This window comes from Notolepis coatsorum (assembly GCF_963971535.1).
Source record: "Notolepis coatsorum genome assembly, chromosome: 18".
Taxonomy (NCBI): Eukaryota; Metazoa; Chordata; class Actinopteri; order Aulopiformes; family Paralepididae; genus Notolepis; species Notolepis coatsorum.
Genome location: NC_140182.1, coordinates 9,096,334 through 9,113,833, shown reverse-complemented (window position 1 = coordinate 9,113,833; position 17,500 = coordinate 9,096,334). Strand labels below are relative to the sequence as shown.

Sequence of the window (17,500 nt, the reverse complement as noted above, 5' to 3'; positions counted from 1 at the left end):
CACACATACACACGCTCACACCACACATATACGCATGCACACACATAGAACACACATCACTCACACACATGCAACATGCAAGAGTAAATTACACAGGCATATCAAACATTCACACATAAAACACGCACATAGGTAATGCACACGCACACATGGGTAGGTAGAACACACACATATATAGCACACATAGATAATGCACACACATAAGAGCCACTTTTTATTTTATTTTTTTATTATTTTACTTTCTTGTTTGCCTGTCTCTTGTACTGTTATTATTGTTGTCGTCGCTGTTGTTATTGTTACTATTATTGTTATTGTTAATGTTATTGTATTGTGATGTTATTGTTATTTAACCTTTATTTACCCAGGCAAGCAAGTAAGAACAAATTCTGATTTTATTTATTGTCAAAAGTATGCATAATGGGGGGGGGGGGGGGGGACCCTGCATATATCGGTATCGGTTGATATCGGTATCGGAAATTAAGAGTTGGACCATATCGGTATATCGGTATCGGTAAAAAAGCCAATATCGAACATCCCTAGTCGTGACAAATAAAGACTTTGAAAAACAAATAGATGGAGAGGATGTGAGGAGGGAGAGAGATATTAATACATGTAAATATAAAAAGGATATATATATAAAGTCACATTGACGGATGCTCACCAAAAGGAATGTTGATGTCCACATTAGATAGTGTTGGAGGTCCATCTGTCCACGTGAAATAGCCACTGCTTATCTGGTGAAACACAATCAGTGACCTGAGCGTCAAGCCAACACACGTCTGTTTACTGACCAACTGAGTTAGGAGATAGAGATTGATAATGTGAAATAATTAAATCCATCCAACCACCAACCAACCTGTTCATCCATCCATACAACCACCAACCAACCTGTTCATCCATCCATGCATCTATCCATCCATCCATCCATAAATCTATCCATCCATCCATTTATCTATCCATCCATAAATATATCCATCCTTCCATCTGCCATGGGGCTGTATACCATGCCCTGTAAGTAGGATGCACATTGGCCATAAACACACCACTCTTCTATTTATAATGACATCCTGCCGGCATAGAATTGTAGGTGTGTCTGGTTAATGGATTCACATCTGAATTGTAGATAGTTGTCTGGTTAATGGATTCACATCAGAGTTGTGGATAGTTGTGTCTGGTTAATGGATTAACATCTGAATTGTAGATATAGGTGTGTCTGGTTAATGGATTAACATCAGAGTTGTGGATAGTTGTGTCTGGTTAATGGATTAATATCTGAATTGTAGATATAGGTGTGTCTGGTTAATGGATTAACATCAGAGTTGTGGATAGTTGTGTCTGGTTAATGGATTAATATCTGAATTGTAGATATATGTGTGTCTGGTTAATGGATTAATATCTGAATTGTAGATAGGTGTGTCTGGTTAATGGATTAATATCTGAATTGTAGATAGGTGTGTCTGGTTAATGGATTAATATCTGAATTGTAGATAGGTGTGTCTGGTTAATGGATTAATATCTGAACTGTAGATGGTTGTGTCTGGTTAATGGATTAACATCTGAATTGCAATTATTCAGCGACTTCGGGTCATTGAGAAACGCTATATAAATAAAATGAATTATTATTATTATTTATTATTATTATTATTATTATTATTATTATTATTATTATTATTATTAGTATTAGTATTAGTATTATTATTATTATTATTATTATTATTATTATTATTATTATTATTATTATTATTATTATTATTATTATTATTATTATTATTATTATTATTATTATTATTATTATTATTATTATTATTATTATTATTATTATATCCCTAACAGTGTCTAATTGATTTAGCCCTGGGCCCTATTCCCCGTACCTGGTTCAACTAAGTCGATCAAGAGTCCCATTATCCAGATTCAGTTAACCCGATGTTTGAAGCCGGGATTTTCCTGTTCCTCGAAGGTGGATTCAGTCTCGTTAACTCGAACCAGACTTGAGACCCAGGATAAGTGCGCGCGGCCGCTTCAGTTGAAAAGCCAGCACGTATCGATAGCAGAGATCCTGATCTTCTAACGGCATTGATTGATTAATTGATTTAAAACTTTATTAACAGATTGCAGTACGGCTCAATTAGCCTCGCCGACAAGTTAAATGCGTTATCTATAGGCTAATTTTAAGTCCCTCATTACCTCAATCAATCAGATTATATTTCTTTAAACTTGCCTGCTGGCAGTAGGTTTATGGATTGTATAATCAAATGAGATCTTGCTAGCGAAAATAATTAGTTAAACTGTTATACAGAATAAGGATACGGCTCTCTTACCCATTGATTGATGTATGGTGGATGTTTTACTTATCTCCACTGTGGTGTAACGGTTTCTGCTTTTGACTTTCACGCAGACGGCCCGGGTTCGAATCCTAGTCTTTCCCTTCTTTTTGCAATGTAGGAATAATTCAATTTGGTGCACGTTGAGAGCTATATAAAGAATGACATCCTCAATGCATGTAGATTTATAATATTTTAACTTAAAACTAGGCTACTTTTGCGTATAATCATTAATATTATATTCCAAAAAATTATATTGGAAACGCGGGGTTTCGAACACTGGTCGCCCGGTTGCCAGGATTGAGCACTACCGCTGTGCCACTATGCCAGACGGGATAGATTCATTGTCTATCCATTAATGAACGAGAGACCCGTGTTTAGAATATTTTTCTTACCAAAAAATGAAGTTTTATCTCTTTATTCTCAAACGCATTAATGTGACGTCAACGGCTCATTCAATTTCTCAAATCCGTCAAACAGCGCATCTCATCAGACATTTTAATCCCAGTTACAATATCACACAAAAACCACAATCCACGCAGAGACACTTCAATTTTATGCTTGAATGAAACACAATCCGGGCGCTCCGTTAAGCAAATCTATAGCGGAGAATATATGAAACTAATCAGAGCCAAACGGCCGATAGGTTTCATTCATTAAAAATATCCCCGCGGGATTCACATTTGCAATGCGCCGTTATTAAAATAACCACATGCAGCGTGTATCGCGACTCCGAGCGCCGTATATGACGTGCATTATTTTATTTAGGACAAAGTAAATCTATAGGCTCAATATGATTTATTATCAGCATTTAGTTCTATTATTATACATTTCAAAAGCCCCCTCTAGGAAAACGAAGCACAGAAACATAATTCAGAATGGTATAATGGGATCTAGACTGTGAGAATCATTTCAGGAAGCGAGCTGTCATTTCTTTGCGGGGGCGTGGCCATGGTTCATCCGGCTAACTGAAGTTAACCCTGCTCTCGACCAGGCTCAAACTTTTTGATCTGTTGTCATGGTGATTTAGACAATCGAGCTTCGGGGAATGGGAAGGTCCGGCTTAAGTCAGGCTTGACCGAAAATTATCCGGCTAACTCAGTTATCCAGGTACGGGGAACGGGGCCCTGGTCTCCACATGTGGTCATGCTAGCCAAACCTTTAGCTTAGGCCTTTGTCATTGTTTGTATTTTATATGTATGCTGTTTAATGTACAGATACCTACAAGATAAACACATGTTGTGAGTGAAAATGTTGTGTTTATTTTAATTAATTGTTAACAAATACCCTGTTGTGTCCCTGTCTCTCTTGAAAATGGGGGACCCTGATGTAAACAAGACCAAAGTCTTTCTCTGGTCTGCATCCCCTTAACAATTGTGTGTATTGAGCCGTACTGTATTGTACCCATTCTGCAATCTGTTAATAAGATTTTCAATCAATCAATCACCGCGCACACAATTGTTAAGTAAGGGTGCAATTAGCACCGTGCAATCCATTCTTTGTGGATCCCGCCCTCTGTGTTCTCTGCAGAATCTCTGGCTGCCCAACCAGAACTGGGAGAGGCCAAAACCTTTTCTCTAGAGGGGAGATCCGGAATGTACCAAGTGTGGTAGAGTACAGAGGGGGGGGGGGGGTAATGGTAAAAAGGGAATAGACTTTTTTAAAGTGCCCTGAACACTAGTGTTGGTAATTATAGGTCAGTGTGGAGTAGTACTGTATCTATTTTGTACAGTATTATTTAGTATCTGTATTTGTTTATTGAATGTTGATTGATTGTTTGTGATGTTGGTCTGCCTCTGTAGAAGGAGCTTCCAGGATAACGCCTGGGGCAGAAGCTCCTCAGGCAGAGAGCTGCACCGCCTTGCTTAAATAATGAATAGTGTTAGTACTGATAGCCGTGGGGCTTCTTGTGTGTTATTTTTTTTGTTTGGAAAGTTAAGTTGTCTTGTCTTTTTCTTTCTCTTTTATTGTCAAATTCAATTTAAATTATTTGTGCTGCAGGTGTTTTTCACTGGTGACACTTTTTATTTTTTATAAAAACAAAATGGCAGGTGACAACCTGCCTCGAAAAGGCACCACCATACATTCATACTTCTGTCCTCCCTCTGCCCATCCATCGAACCCACCTTGAGGCAGATGTCCTGGTCCATGTCGTGGGGTCGGTCGTCCCCCTGGTGGTCCCTGGCTGCACCGTAGCCTTTCCTCTTCCTGTTCACCACCTTCAGGGGCTGGGAGGAGGAGGAGGGGGGGTGAGGGTAACACTTAGAGGACAGGTTGATCCCAAAGAGAGAGGGAGAGGTAGAGGGGGGGGGGGTAGAGGAGAGGTAGAGGAGTCCCAGAGAGGAGAGGTGGGAGTGGAGGTTGCGGTGGATGTTTCAGTGACGTGTGTCATGGTGGTTCAGCCGCTGACAGCAGGTGAAGCTACGTGTGTGCACGTGTGCGTGTGTGTATTTGCGCGTGCGTGCGCGTGTGTGTGTGTGTGTGTGTGTGTGTGTGTGTGTGTGTGCACGTGTGCGTGTGTGTGCGCGTGTGCGTGCGTGCGTGCGCCCACCACGGCCTGGTACTTGTTCTGGTTGCGGTTGCTGGAGCCAGCAGGGGTGGTGGCGTGAGACTCCTGCTCGTCTCCGATCTCATCGAAGGAGAAGAACTCGCTGAGCTTCTGAGCACTGCACAGAGAATTACATTCAATAAAAAAAAACGTTATTAGTCCCGCAAGGGGCAATTTAGAACATGATACAGCTGCATTTCTACTATAGGGATGTCCGATATTATTGGCCGATATTGGCATTAAAATGTAATATCGGAAATGATCGGTATCGGTTTTCAAATCTTTTTATTTAATTTTTTTTGCATTTATTTAACCTTTATTTACCCATGCAGGCAAGTTAGAACAAATTCTTATTTTATTTATTGTCAAAAGTATGCATAATGTTGTGTTAATTCCACGACAAGAGAGAGATATGTAATGTTAATTACCTGAAATTATTCCGTTGTTTTGGGGGGGGAAACCCCACATATATCGGTATCGGTTGATATCGGTATCGGAAATTAAGAGTTGGACAATATCGGTATATCGGATATCGGTAAAAAAAAAAGCCAATATCGAACATCCCTAATTTCTACACATTCAAGACAAAACAGGGACAAGAGACATACATGATACTGCAAAGCACAAGAGACATGACACTGCCAGAACGGGATCCCTACATTGTTGATCTGTCAAGTCCAATAAATAAATTGATTTGGTCACTCAGTACAAAAAAAGTGCACTTTCATCAAAACATTTTAAATCAAGGGGTCAAAGGGTGCATGTTAGTAAACCGACCATTCCTTGTATACTGTGGCCATTCACCAGTCGAATGGCCTCTGGAACAAACCCAAACTTTCTTCTGTTTGTTTCATTGATCATATTTATAACAAATAAAATCATGTTGTGAACTATAGAACACTAATTGTATAGTTTTTTTTTTTGTATTGCCTATTATGTATTGAGAGTAACTTATATTATAACCAATAGTTCAAGTTCAAGTTTCTTTTATTGCCACACGGCCAGGCCGGTGGAATTTGAGCACGGTGCAGGTGGTAGCTGCGACAATACACCACATGGAACACAACATAACATCAACATCAACATAACATAACATAACATAACATAACATAACATAACATACATAACATAACAGCAGGGGGTGAAATTAGGATGAGTTGGAGTTGAGTAATTGTATGGCCTTGGGGAAGAAACTGTTGTTGAACCTAACCGTGCGACTACCTAGTGACCTAAACCTTCTACCAGAGGGGAGGAGTTGGAAGAGGTGATGAGCTGGGTGCAGGGGGTCATTGATGATTTTGTGTGCGCGTGTGATGGTGTGATGTTTGTGTATGGAGTCCAGGGTGGGGAGTGTGCAGTTGATGATTTTGGATGCCCTTATGATGATCCTGTCTAGTCTGTGTAGTGTGTGTTTGGGTGTGTTGCCGTACCAAACAGTGATGGAGAGTGAAATGATGTTTTGTATGATGGCTGTGTAAAATTGAATCATTAACGTCTTCCTAACCTTGTACTTCCTGAGTTGTCTTAAGTGAAATAATCTTTGGTTGGCTGTTTTAAGTAAATGAGTGGTGTGATGATCCCAGTTGAGTTTGTTGCTGATGTGTGTTCCTAAGTATTTAAATGTGTCTGTGGCTGAAATGGGTTGGTTATTGATGAGCATGGGTGTTTTGGTGGGTGTGATTTTGCGAAAGTCAATAATGAGTTCCACGGTCTTGCTTTCATTGAGTATCAGGTTGTGTTCTTTGCACCATGTGAGTGTCCGCTCCACCTCCAGCCGGTAGTCATCCTCCTTGTTGTTGGAGATCAGCCCTAGGATGGTGGTGTTGTCCGCGTATTTAAGCGTTTTGACTGAGGGGGATGCTGAACGGAGGTTGTTAGTGTAGAGGGAAAAAATCCACGGGAGAGAACACACCCCTGTGGTACCCCAATGTTGGTGGTCAGAGGGAGAGAGGTGAGGTTGTTGTAGCGGACTACCTGTTTGCGGCCCTTCAGTGTGTCCAGCAACCAGAAACAGAGGGAGGGGGCAATGTTCATGTTGGTCAGGGTTTGGAACAGTATGAGGGGGTCGATGGTGTTGAAGGCACTGCTGAAGTCAATAAAGAGTATCCGGGCGTAACTGTTTTTGGTCTCCAGATGCTGGAGGGTGTAGTGCAGTGCCAGGTTGACTGCATCATCAGTAGACCGGTTTGTGCGATAGGCGAATTGTAGAGGGTCCATCAGGGGGGATGTGAGTTTTTTAAAACTATAGGACATAGGACATACAGACCCTCATCTGCACCTTTTTAGTTTACAGTCACTGGGCCTGTGCGCATGCTTTTTGGGGGGGTTTGGTGATCAAATATTGAATATTGAACTATAATAATCGGTGCAGGAGCTCACTTATCCCTGAAAGACACTTTTATCACTGACTTACATTTTTCTTTAATAATAATTGGCATAAAAAGGGCACTTTTTTATGAGGCACAAAAGGGAGGGTGCTCGAGCACCCTTTGGGCTCTATGTGTGCACGTGCCTGACTACAGAACTTGTAAGTGGCTTTGGATAAAGGCGTCAGCTAAATGACTAAATGTAAATGTAAATGATGCCTTGTTAATTTAGCCGGAGGTCTTCTGTTGTAAAGATACTACTACTGTACTGTAGTGACAACACACTGATGCATTGTTCATACAGCCGGAGGGTTTCTGTTGGGAACATGTATTTAGTGGAGCAGCTCAGTGAGCTTGAGGATGAGCTGTACAGTATATCTTTCAGCTCAGCAGCCAGCGTACACTGTAAAAAAGAAATGTTTTTTTTCTCCACAGGAAATTCACTGTATAGACCAGTTTTCTGTATACAAACATACCGTGTTCGAGCCAATCAGCAACAACAACTGAGTCACGTGACTAAGTTGCCTTGGACCTGCGCGAGCTGCTGCTCTAAAATAATACGACGGGGCTCTATGGAGAAACCATGGCACTCCCTTGACTAAAAGTTGTTTCAAACGAAAACATCTGGATGTAATTTTGCCAAATCAGCATGGATGGCTGTGAGTGTGAGTCTTTCACCTTCTATATATCTAGCTTTGGCATGGATTGATTATTTAGATCGCTAGCATGGCTAACAAATGCAAATAATATTGTAGTCTGCCCCGTTGTTCTGATCAGGATTACGTTCCTTTCTGCTGCTGTTTTGTGCGCGTGTAACGGATATGTACCGCGATAGTGTGACCAGAGATGTGGCTGGCTCGGTAGCGGTACATTGAAGTGAAACTCACTCCCCAGAGGCATATAAACCGAGCGCTTGGAGAGGAGTTCCTCTCTTGGCGCAGCGGTTTGTGTTGCTTCCCCCCGTGCGGACGCCCGGGGTTCGACTCCCACTCAAGGCATGGTCGAAATAGTGGCAGGTTCAGTGTTGGACCTGTTACACGCGCACACTGAGTCTGATGTATACAGAAAACAGGTCTATTATTTTACAGATTACTTTTGTTTTTCTACTGTAAATGCCATACAAATACAGTAAATTACCTTTTATCAAAATATTAACCATTAAATAAAGGTTGTAAATGTAATTGATTTTACTGTAATTTGACAGTAAGTATTTGGCAACTGTTGTTGCCAGACATTTACCGTTTTGTTTACAGTTTTATTTTTTTACAGCGTACACTTTAAGAAAAAAAGCTGCAAGAAAACGGTAAATGTCTTTTTTGATTGATTGAATACTTTATTTTGACACAATCGTAGGACAAACATTTGAATAACAAACAATAACAGTGTCAACACGCTGGTAAAAAAAATGGATAAAACACAATAAAGCCAAGGCTTGTTTCCATTGTGGTCCATACATGGTGGAACATAAAAGGCACAAAAACACGAATGGACATGTACACGAGACAGGACACCCTAACAAAAAGTACAATAACACCTAACCTGAAAACTCATACAGTCAACTAATGTTAAAAGAAAATCCGCAAACCCTTAAAAGCAACTCATGATAAAAAGAGATAAAAGCCAAGTTATGATAAAAGAGATAAAAACCATATTAAGACCAATTTGAGTTGCTGCTGAGACATGTTTTTAGGGCGGTTTTAAATCCGAGAGGGGAGTTCAGGAGTTTTATGAATGTTGGCAGGGCATTCCACATTACAGTCGCAGAGTAAAAAATTGCATCTTTCCCCATGCATGTCCTGACTCTCGGCGGGACCAGGTCCGTGGGGCTTCCTCTTGTGGCGTGTTTGTGGACATCTCCTACTTTATTAAAATAATTTACTAGGTACTTGGGGACCGTTTCTTTCAGTACTTTAAAAACCAGTAGCATTTTAAGCTGGTGTACCCTTTCTTCAACCCTAAGCCATCCCAGCCTGCTAAAGTGGGCTGGCGTTAGGTGAGTCCTAAAGTGAAGGTTGTGCAGGAGTCTCACTATAGTTTGTTTTGGGAGGTCTGGAGCTTTGTCTTCATTTGTTTGGATATGTTGCTGTACCATGAAGTGCAAGCAGCATAGTCAAAGTGACATTGGATGAGGGCTCGAGCTAGGGTCCTCAGAGTGTTCCTATTTATGAACGAGGAAATTCTAAATAAAAATTTGTTTTTTTTATTGACCTTAGTAATCACTTTTTGTGCCATTTTTTCGTTAGAAAGTTTGTTATTTAAAATAAAGCCCAGGTAGGTGACCTCCTCTTTATCCTCAATAATGTTTTCACCTACTGTACTCAAAGAGTATGGCCTCTGTTTTTCCCAGATGTAGAGACAATTTATCGTCACTGAGCCAAGAGAAGATCTTTTTCATTTCACTGCCCACTACACTTTCCACTTTAGACTTATCCCTGTCAGAGTGCCGAGTCGTCAGCAAACAGGAACAGGTTGCAATCGCATGCCGATTTCATATCATTGACATATATTAAAAACAGTTGAGGCCCAAAAATGCTTCCCTGGGGGACGCCACATGTCACTGGAAGGGACGAGGACAAGGTGCCATTGATGTCTACCACCTGTTCTCTTCCCTCCAGGTAGGACTTGACCCATTTGGCTGACTTGCTATCAAAGCCTATCGCTCTACATTTTTCTAGTAGGATGGAGTGGTTGACCGTGTCAAACGCCTTTTGCAGGTCCAACATGACCATCCCGCAGTAGTTCCCCTTGTCCATCTCACGTTTTATATAATCGGTCAGGTACAGTAAACAGGTGTCAGTGGAGCGTGATTTTCTGAAACCTGATTGGAACTGGTACAGCAGTCTATGTTCAGTCAGGTAGTTGTCTATCTGCTCATATACCAGCCTCTCAATTACCTTTGATATGGAACAAAGGATAGAAACGGGGCGGTAGTTACCTGGATCCAGTTTGCTTCCTTTTTTAAATAGAGGGGTTACCCTAGCAAGCTTGAGTTCTTGCGGGATGTGACCCTGGTTGATGGAGAGGTTGGTGATATGGGCTACAATGGGAGCTATGATGGAAGCAGAGTCTCTGAGACATCTGGTGGGAATATTGTCATGGCCTGTGGCTTTTGTTGGCTGCAGCGTACTGAGCTTTTTCATAACCTCTTCACTAGTTACTTCAGTAAAATCTTTTTGTCGGTAGTGTGATAGTCTGGCATCAATGGTTTCCAAATACTTACTGTCAAATTACAGTCAGATCAAATACATTTACAGATTACAACCTTTATTTAATGGTTTTGATATTTTGATAAAAGTGAATTCACTGTATTTTTATGGCATTTGCACTTCACCCTTTCACTGCCGCACTACCAAACGGTTAACCCCTTTCACTGCGACAACACACCGAATGTTAACCCTTTCACCGCCACACAACAGCAGGTTAACCCTTTCACTGCCACACTACAGAAGGTTAACCCTTTACTATCACACTACCGACGGGGTAACCGGGTAGTGTGGCAGTAAAAGGGTTAAAGTAGAGGGAAAAAAAGTAATCTGTAAAATAATACAGTGAATTTCCTGTGAAAAAACATACTTTTTTTTACAGGGTACGGTTGATCTGCCTAATGAGCGTGGAGGCACCGCAGCCCTCGCCATCTGGTCGCGGCCATGCGGTGGCTTCAGGCCTCGTACCGCTGTACCGCTAAACGCTTGTCGCTCAAGAGCAGCTCTGAAGCGATTCAAGTGAAGAGAGAACTGATCTGTAGAACTCCGATATATGATGGTATAAACGATATATATTGACGATATATAAAATAAGATCTAAACGTTTGTAATGAGGATATGTATCTATTATGGTCACTGTGACTGTGAAAGAAAACATACGTATATATATATAAAAAAAAATAAAAAGTATTTAAAAAAAAGAAAACATAAATAAATGTGTATACGTTTTGTACATAAAACTATGAAATGTTTATAACCTTTGCTAAATGATATACAGAATTATGTATCTTTTTTGTATTTTTCTTTTTTTTTGGTAAATAGTGTAAATGTAAAAAGGGTAGGCAATTATAAGCCTCGGCTTCAGCCTACACCTTTTCGGTCATTTAATTTGTTCATCTTTTTGGAAGTTCTACTAACTATGCTTTGTAAAAATAAAAATACGAAATAAAATCATTCATTCATTCATGTTTCAGTGGTTATTGTTGTGTATGGAAAGATTACCCAGGATATCAACGGCAGGTAAGGCATCACAGCATAATAGAGGGGCTATTGGTGCAGGGTAATGACAGTCTAGAGGTGTTTATGGATACAGTAGATGGAGTGCACTTAGGGAGGCTGAAGAGTGGGAATAAATATACAAGATATTTCTTAGTGGAGGATGAAGGGAGGCCGCCATGGGGTTGCAGGGGTTTGATATGATTTCAGTTTTTTTGCGGCGATGTGGCTCGTTCTGCCGTCGCCGTTCGCACACCGGAAACACGTGCACGGCTGTCCGCTGCCCATGTGGGGCGGTGGTTGGTGTTTGGGTGGTCTGCTGTTGGGTATAGTTCTACCGATCCTCAATTTTATTAAAGGGGAACTATTTTACTATTTCTTTCACTATTTGGGTACTTTTACACAATTCCTGTGAGTCTATGGAACACCTCTGTAAGGTTTTTTTTTTTTTATTATTCATTGTTTTGTATTTCTAATCAAGTACTCAAAAACAGCATTTTTCTACCTCAAGATCTTAAGCCGTTTTGAGGCTGGGCTCCAACCACTGTGTGGCCTGGTGCCAACTGCCACATCAACTGCCACATTATTATGCAGCTGAGAAATCTCTGACATCACAGATATGCACATTTTCAGATGACTCAGTTCAGGGTGAATATTGTGAGAGGAGAATTGGAAGAATGCGCCAATATGAGAATTAGAGACATAGATCCTATTAATATAAGTCCACATAGCTAGGAAACAATGCTAAACACTGAAAAAGGACATTTATAAGATAGTTCCCCTTTAATTTTTTTTCTTTTGTTATTCATGTGAGCCTGGGGGATGTTCAGGATGGCGTGGAGTTGGGGGGCAGGGGTGATGATGGGTGGGCTACTTATTGGAGTGTAGCAATATGATTTAATGTAAGCAATTCTTGTGACATTTCTATGAAATTAAGAAATTATTATTTCATGAAATGCATCCACTGTATCTGCACCCCTTTTTAATAAAATAAATAAATAAATAAAAAAGATTAGCCAGGAGTAACTGGTAGGCTAGGTACTGTGTTTGCTGGCTCGCCGTACTAGTAATTACAATGGGTGCTCATTGGAGCACATTATGTTGCGCTACAGGGCGTCATAAATCATTCACACCAATGCATGAAGGCTGTATGACATGTACACATGCGTTTTATGTCGTCTCTTGTGGCCTTTTGATTTGATTCGTTGGAATTGATAATTTTTTAAAGTACAAATTGGACGCCTTCTTGCCATGGAGTGATCGTGTTTTTAATATGGTCTGTTTTCGTTGAAATGTGAAGACATTTTCTCATTTTTATTGTATGTGTGTGTGCTCTCACTATCTCTGTGCTCTACTAAAAAGAGGTGGAAATATCAATGTGATTACCGTGGTTAAATAAAGGATACAACAAGAAAAAAAATCATGTTACGATTTCTCAAAACCCAACTTAGTGACTGAAACACTAGCTGGCAAACGCCAAGGCTGATGTGGTTATTTCATTGATTGATTGATTGATTAATTGATTGAAAACTTTATTAACAGATTGCAGAATGGGTACAGTACAGTACAGCTCAATACATACAATTGTTAAGGGGATGCAGACCAGAGAAAGACTTTCGTCTTGTTTACATCACCAGGGTCCCCCATTTTCAATTCATCGTAACATATATGACACACATGACATACAGATAGACAGTACTGCTGCATCTATACATTTATGACATACCAGATTTGCAAATACAGTACTGTTTGTGATACGAAAAGAGTCCAGAAAAAAGAGTATATACATTTGACGTAGAAACTGTACATTGGAGGAGGTTGGGTAGGTGGGGGGGACTGTACATTGGAGGTGGTTGGGTAGGTGGGGGGGGGGGGGGGGGGACTGTACATTGGAGGTGGTTGGGTGGGTGGGGGGGGGGGGTAGGAGGGGTGGGTGGGGGACACTGTACAACTGTACAAGCAAAACTGTACATTGGAACAGTAGAACAACCAGTAGAACCAGAACAACCAGTAGAAAGCTACCCGGCTGCAAGCTACAAGCTTGGCACAAAATGAAAGGAAGTGCACACTGGCCAACAGCTAAGGCTAGCTGATTGCGTACCCTGTCTGAATGCGCACCCAGATGTCAGGGGGTCCATCTATATTACCGTGGTGAACGTAGCGCTCGTCCAGTGTGCACCTGACTCTTCTTCAACACTGTGTACACAGCATGGTGCCAGTAGCCATCAGAACCCAAAGCAATTCAGATCAGTATGGAGGGAGACAGGACGGCCATCATTATAAAGTAAGCTCGTATAAACCAGATATAAACAGACTACCCGCTCATAAGCTTCCCTCCCATTATGAGGTTTTTATGATTTAAAGTTTACAAGTAACTATAGTATCAAACGCATTAGCGTTAACCCTTTCACTACTACACTACAGAAGGTTAACCTTTCACTACCACACTACAGAAGGTTAACCCTTTCACTACCACACTACAGAAGGTTAACCCTTTCACTACCACACTACAGAAGGTTAACCCTTTCACTACCACACTACAGAAGGTTAACCCTTTCACTACCACACTACAGAAGGTTAACCTTTCACTACCACACTACAGAAGGTTAACCTTTCACTACCACACTACAGAAGGTTAACCCTTTCACTACCACACTACAGAAGGTTAACCTTTCACTACCACACTACAGAAGGTTAACCTTTCACTACCACACTACAGAAGGTTAACCGTTTCACTACCACACTACAGAAGGTTAACCTTTCACTACCACACTACAGAAGGTTAACCTTTCACTACCACACTACAGACGGTTAACCTTTCACTACCACACTACAGCAGGTTAACATTTTCACTACCACACTACAGAAGGTTAACCCTTTCACTACCACACTACAGACGGTTAACCTTTCACTACCACACTACAGAAAGTTAACCTTTCACTACCACACTACAGAAGGTTAACCTTTCACTACCACACTACAGACGGTTAACCATTTGGTAGTGTGGTAGTGAAAGGGTTAAGTCTCACCACCTCTCAGCGATTGTACCCCCCCCCCCCCCCCGCCCCCACCTTCCTGCTGAATGTCTGATAAGAACAGAGAGGGAGGTTTTATACCCTTTGTTGGGTTGTCAAGTAGCAGTAATGGCTGCTCTGCCCACGACTTGGACATGGTAATTATATAGCTGGCTTTGACCTGTGTCAGTTAAGCCAGCGGGGTTGTTAAATATAGAATATAGAGGACATTTTGTACCGTAATGGCTCTGCATAATTATCTCAGGAACTGTGAATGTGCATGTAATTGCAATAATGATACAAAGCCAATTACACTGTCCTCAGTCTCATCCTTGTCAGGATGCAAAACGAGTTACCGGACTGGGAGTCAAGGCACAATTTAATTAGACCTGGCTGGGTGCTAAACGAATGATCAACGACGACACCAATGGGCAACCGAGACACATTGAGAGGCGTTTTATTAGTGACCAGGTCACCAGAGACAGGAAGTCTGTCTTATATCAAGATTGATCCAGTAAGAGTCTCTCCGTCAATATGACTTTGGGGCCTAATTACTCTCGTAATAGGCTTTCAACACAGCTCTACAGGCACACAGGTAGTGACACACGTCTCAGCTCCACTTCACCAAAACCTTCTCTCTCAACCTTCACCCACCCACACACAAATCAAACGAATCAATTAAGGTTCATGATTTACTCCCAATCACGATTGACTCCCGGCGAGGTAAGAGTGCCTCTAGGAAGTTGTATTGCTGAAATGGACAGGGTGGTCCCTTGTGATCAACACCTTGAATTGATATATATAGATCCAGGGGTGTAAAAGGTACCCAGAAATTATACTTAAGTGAAAGTTTGGGTATCGTCTCAAAATCTTACTCGAGTAAAAGTCAGAGTATCTGGCTAAAAACACACTTGAGTAAAAGTAAAAAAGTTTCAACTTTTAAATGTACTTAAGTACTAAAAAGTAAAAGTAAAAACCTTTTTTCTGACTCTCTATTCTTCTAATAGCAGGTATTTCATCAAAGATCACCGCTTTCTAGTCTTGCTCAAGGACCAATCAGCATAGGTATGGGTGGGTTAATTTTCCATTGATGGGGATTTGATTGGCTGTTTTTAAATAAAGTGCGGTCGTAGGATTAATAACGTTAACGTTAGTTCGGCCAGAGAAACAAATATACTAATTAAAATAGTTGGACCTGCTAGATTTGTACTTTGTACTTTGTAGGTCTGCATTTTAAATGTAAGGAGTAAAAAGTATGTTTTCTTTCTCTGAAATGTAATTGGGTAAAAGTACAAGTATACAAACCTAATAATACTCGAGTAAAGTACAAATCCCCCAAAACAGTACTTAAGTATTGTAACGAAGTACAATTACTCAAGTACTTTACACCCCTGTATAGATCCCATCTCTACAAGGGATCAGTAGTAGTGATCTCTCACCTGACCAGAGCCTTGACGGTGGAGCGTACCACGCTGGAGAGCAGGAAGAGGGGGGTGACCAGGATGTGAAAGAGCGACAAGGAGGCGAAGGCCACGGCGGGGGACAGGTCGGCGTCGTCGGAGATGTGGACGTGAACCACAAACGTCTACGGGATGAGAGACGGAGGGGGAGGAACAATCAAAGGCGGTGTCTCTACGGAGCTTTGGTTTTAAGAAATACGTGTGCGGTGGTGCCCACAGATGTTGTAGTGGTTGACACCCCCCCCCCCCCCCCCCCCCCACCTCTGAACCACAAGTAGGCTTCCCTTCTGCTGGCCTATAGGAGCGATTCCCACCAGAACCTTCTCTCCTGTGTCTCCTCTACTCTTTGTCTCCCTCTTGGCCTTCCTACTGTCTCAACAAAGAACCTTCTCCCCTGTGTCTCCTCTACTCTGTCTCCCACTCAGCCTTCCTACTGTCTCAATAAAGAACATTCTCTCCTGTGTCTCCCCTACCATGCCCTCCTCTCTGCCTTCCAACTGTCTCCATAAAGAACCTTCTCCCCTGTGTCTCCTCTACTCTTTGTCTCCCTCTCAGCCTTCCTACTGTCTCAATAAAGAACCTTCTCTCCTGTGTCTCCTCTACTCTGTCTCCCTTTTCAGCCTTCCTACTGTCTTAATAAAGAACCTTCTCCCCTGTGTCTCCTCTACTCTGTCTCCCTCTCAGCCTTCCTACTGTCTTAATAAAGAACCTTCTCCCCTGTGTCTCCTCTACTCTGTCTCCCTCTCTGCCTTCCTATTGTCTCAACAAAGAACCTTCTCTCCTGTGTCTCCTCTACTCTGTCTCCCTCTCAGCCTTCCTACTGTCTCAATAAAGAACCTTCTCCCCTGTGTCTCCTCTACTCTGTCTCCCTCTCAGCCTTCCTACTGTCTCAATAAAGAACCTTCTCTCCTGTGTCTCCTCTACTCTGTCTCCCACTCAGCCTTCCTACAGTCTCAATAAAGAACCTTCTCTCCTGTGTCTCCTCTACTCTGTCTCCCTTTTCAGCCTTCCTACTGTCTTAATAAAGAACCTTCTCCCCTGTGTCTCCTCTACTCTGTCTCCCTCTCAGCCTTCCTACTGTCTTAATAAAGAACCTTCTCCCCTGTGTCTCCTCTACTCTGTCTCCCTCTCTGCCTTCCTATTGTCTCAACAAAGAACCTTCTCTCCTGTGTCTCCTCTACTCTGTCTCCCTCTCAGCCTTCCTACTGTCTCAATAAAGAACCTTCTCCCCTGTGTCTCCTCTACTCTGTCTCCCTCTCAGCCTTCCTACTGTCTCAATAAAGAACCTTCTCTCCTGTGTCTCCTCTACTCTGTCTCCCACTCAGCCTTCCTACAGTCTCAATAAAGAACCTTCTCTCCTGTGTCTCCTCTACTATGTCTCCGTCTCAGCCTTCCTACTGTCTCAATAAAGAACCTTCTCTCCTGTGTCTCCTCTACTCTGTCTCCCTCTCAGCCTTCCTACTGTCTCAATAAAGAACCTTCTCTCCTGTGTCTTCCCTACTCTCTGTCTCCCTCTCAGCCTTCCTACTGTCTCAATAAAGAACCTTCTCTCCTGTGTCTCCTCTACTCTGTCTCCCTCTCAGCCTTCCTAC

General features: G+C 41.8%; 1 pseudogene across 1 annotated transcript in view; it reads right to left on the bottom strand.

Annotated features, from left to right (window-relative positions):
- LOC311244820 (ATP-binding cassette sub-family C member 8-like) overlaps positions 1 to 17,500 on the bottom strand; it is a 134,678-nt pseudogene that overhangs the window by 83,307 nt on the left and 33,871 nt on the right. Inside the window, exons 5-8 of the transcript in view lie at positions 15,888 to 16,033; positions 4,873 to 4,987; positions 4,448 to 4,549; positions 662 to 734 (exon numbers count right to left, since the gene is read on the bottom strand). The product of the transcript in view is annotated as an ATP-binding cassette sub-family C member 8-like (transcript). The remainder of the gene's footprint in view (positions 1 to 661; positions 735 to 4,447; positions 4,550 to 4,872; positions 4,988 to 15,887; positions 16,034 to 17,500) is intronic.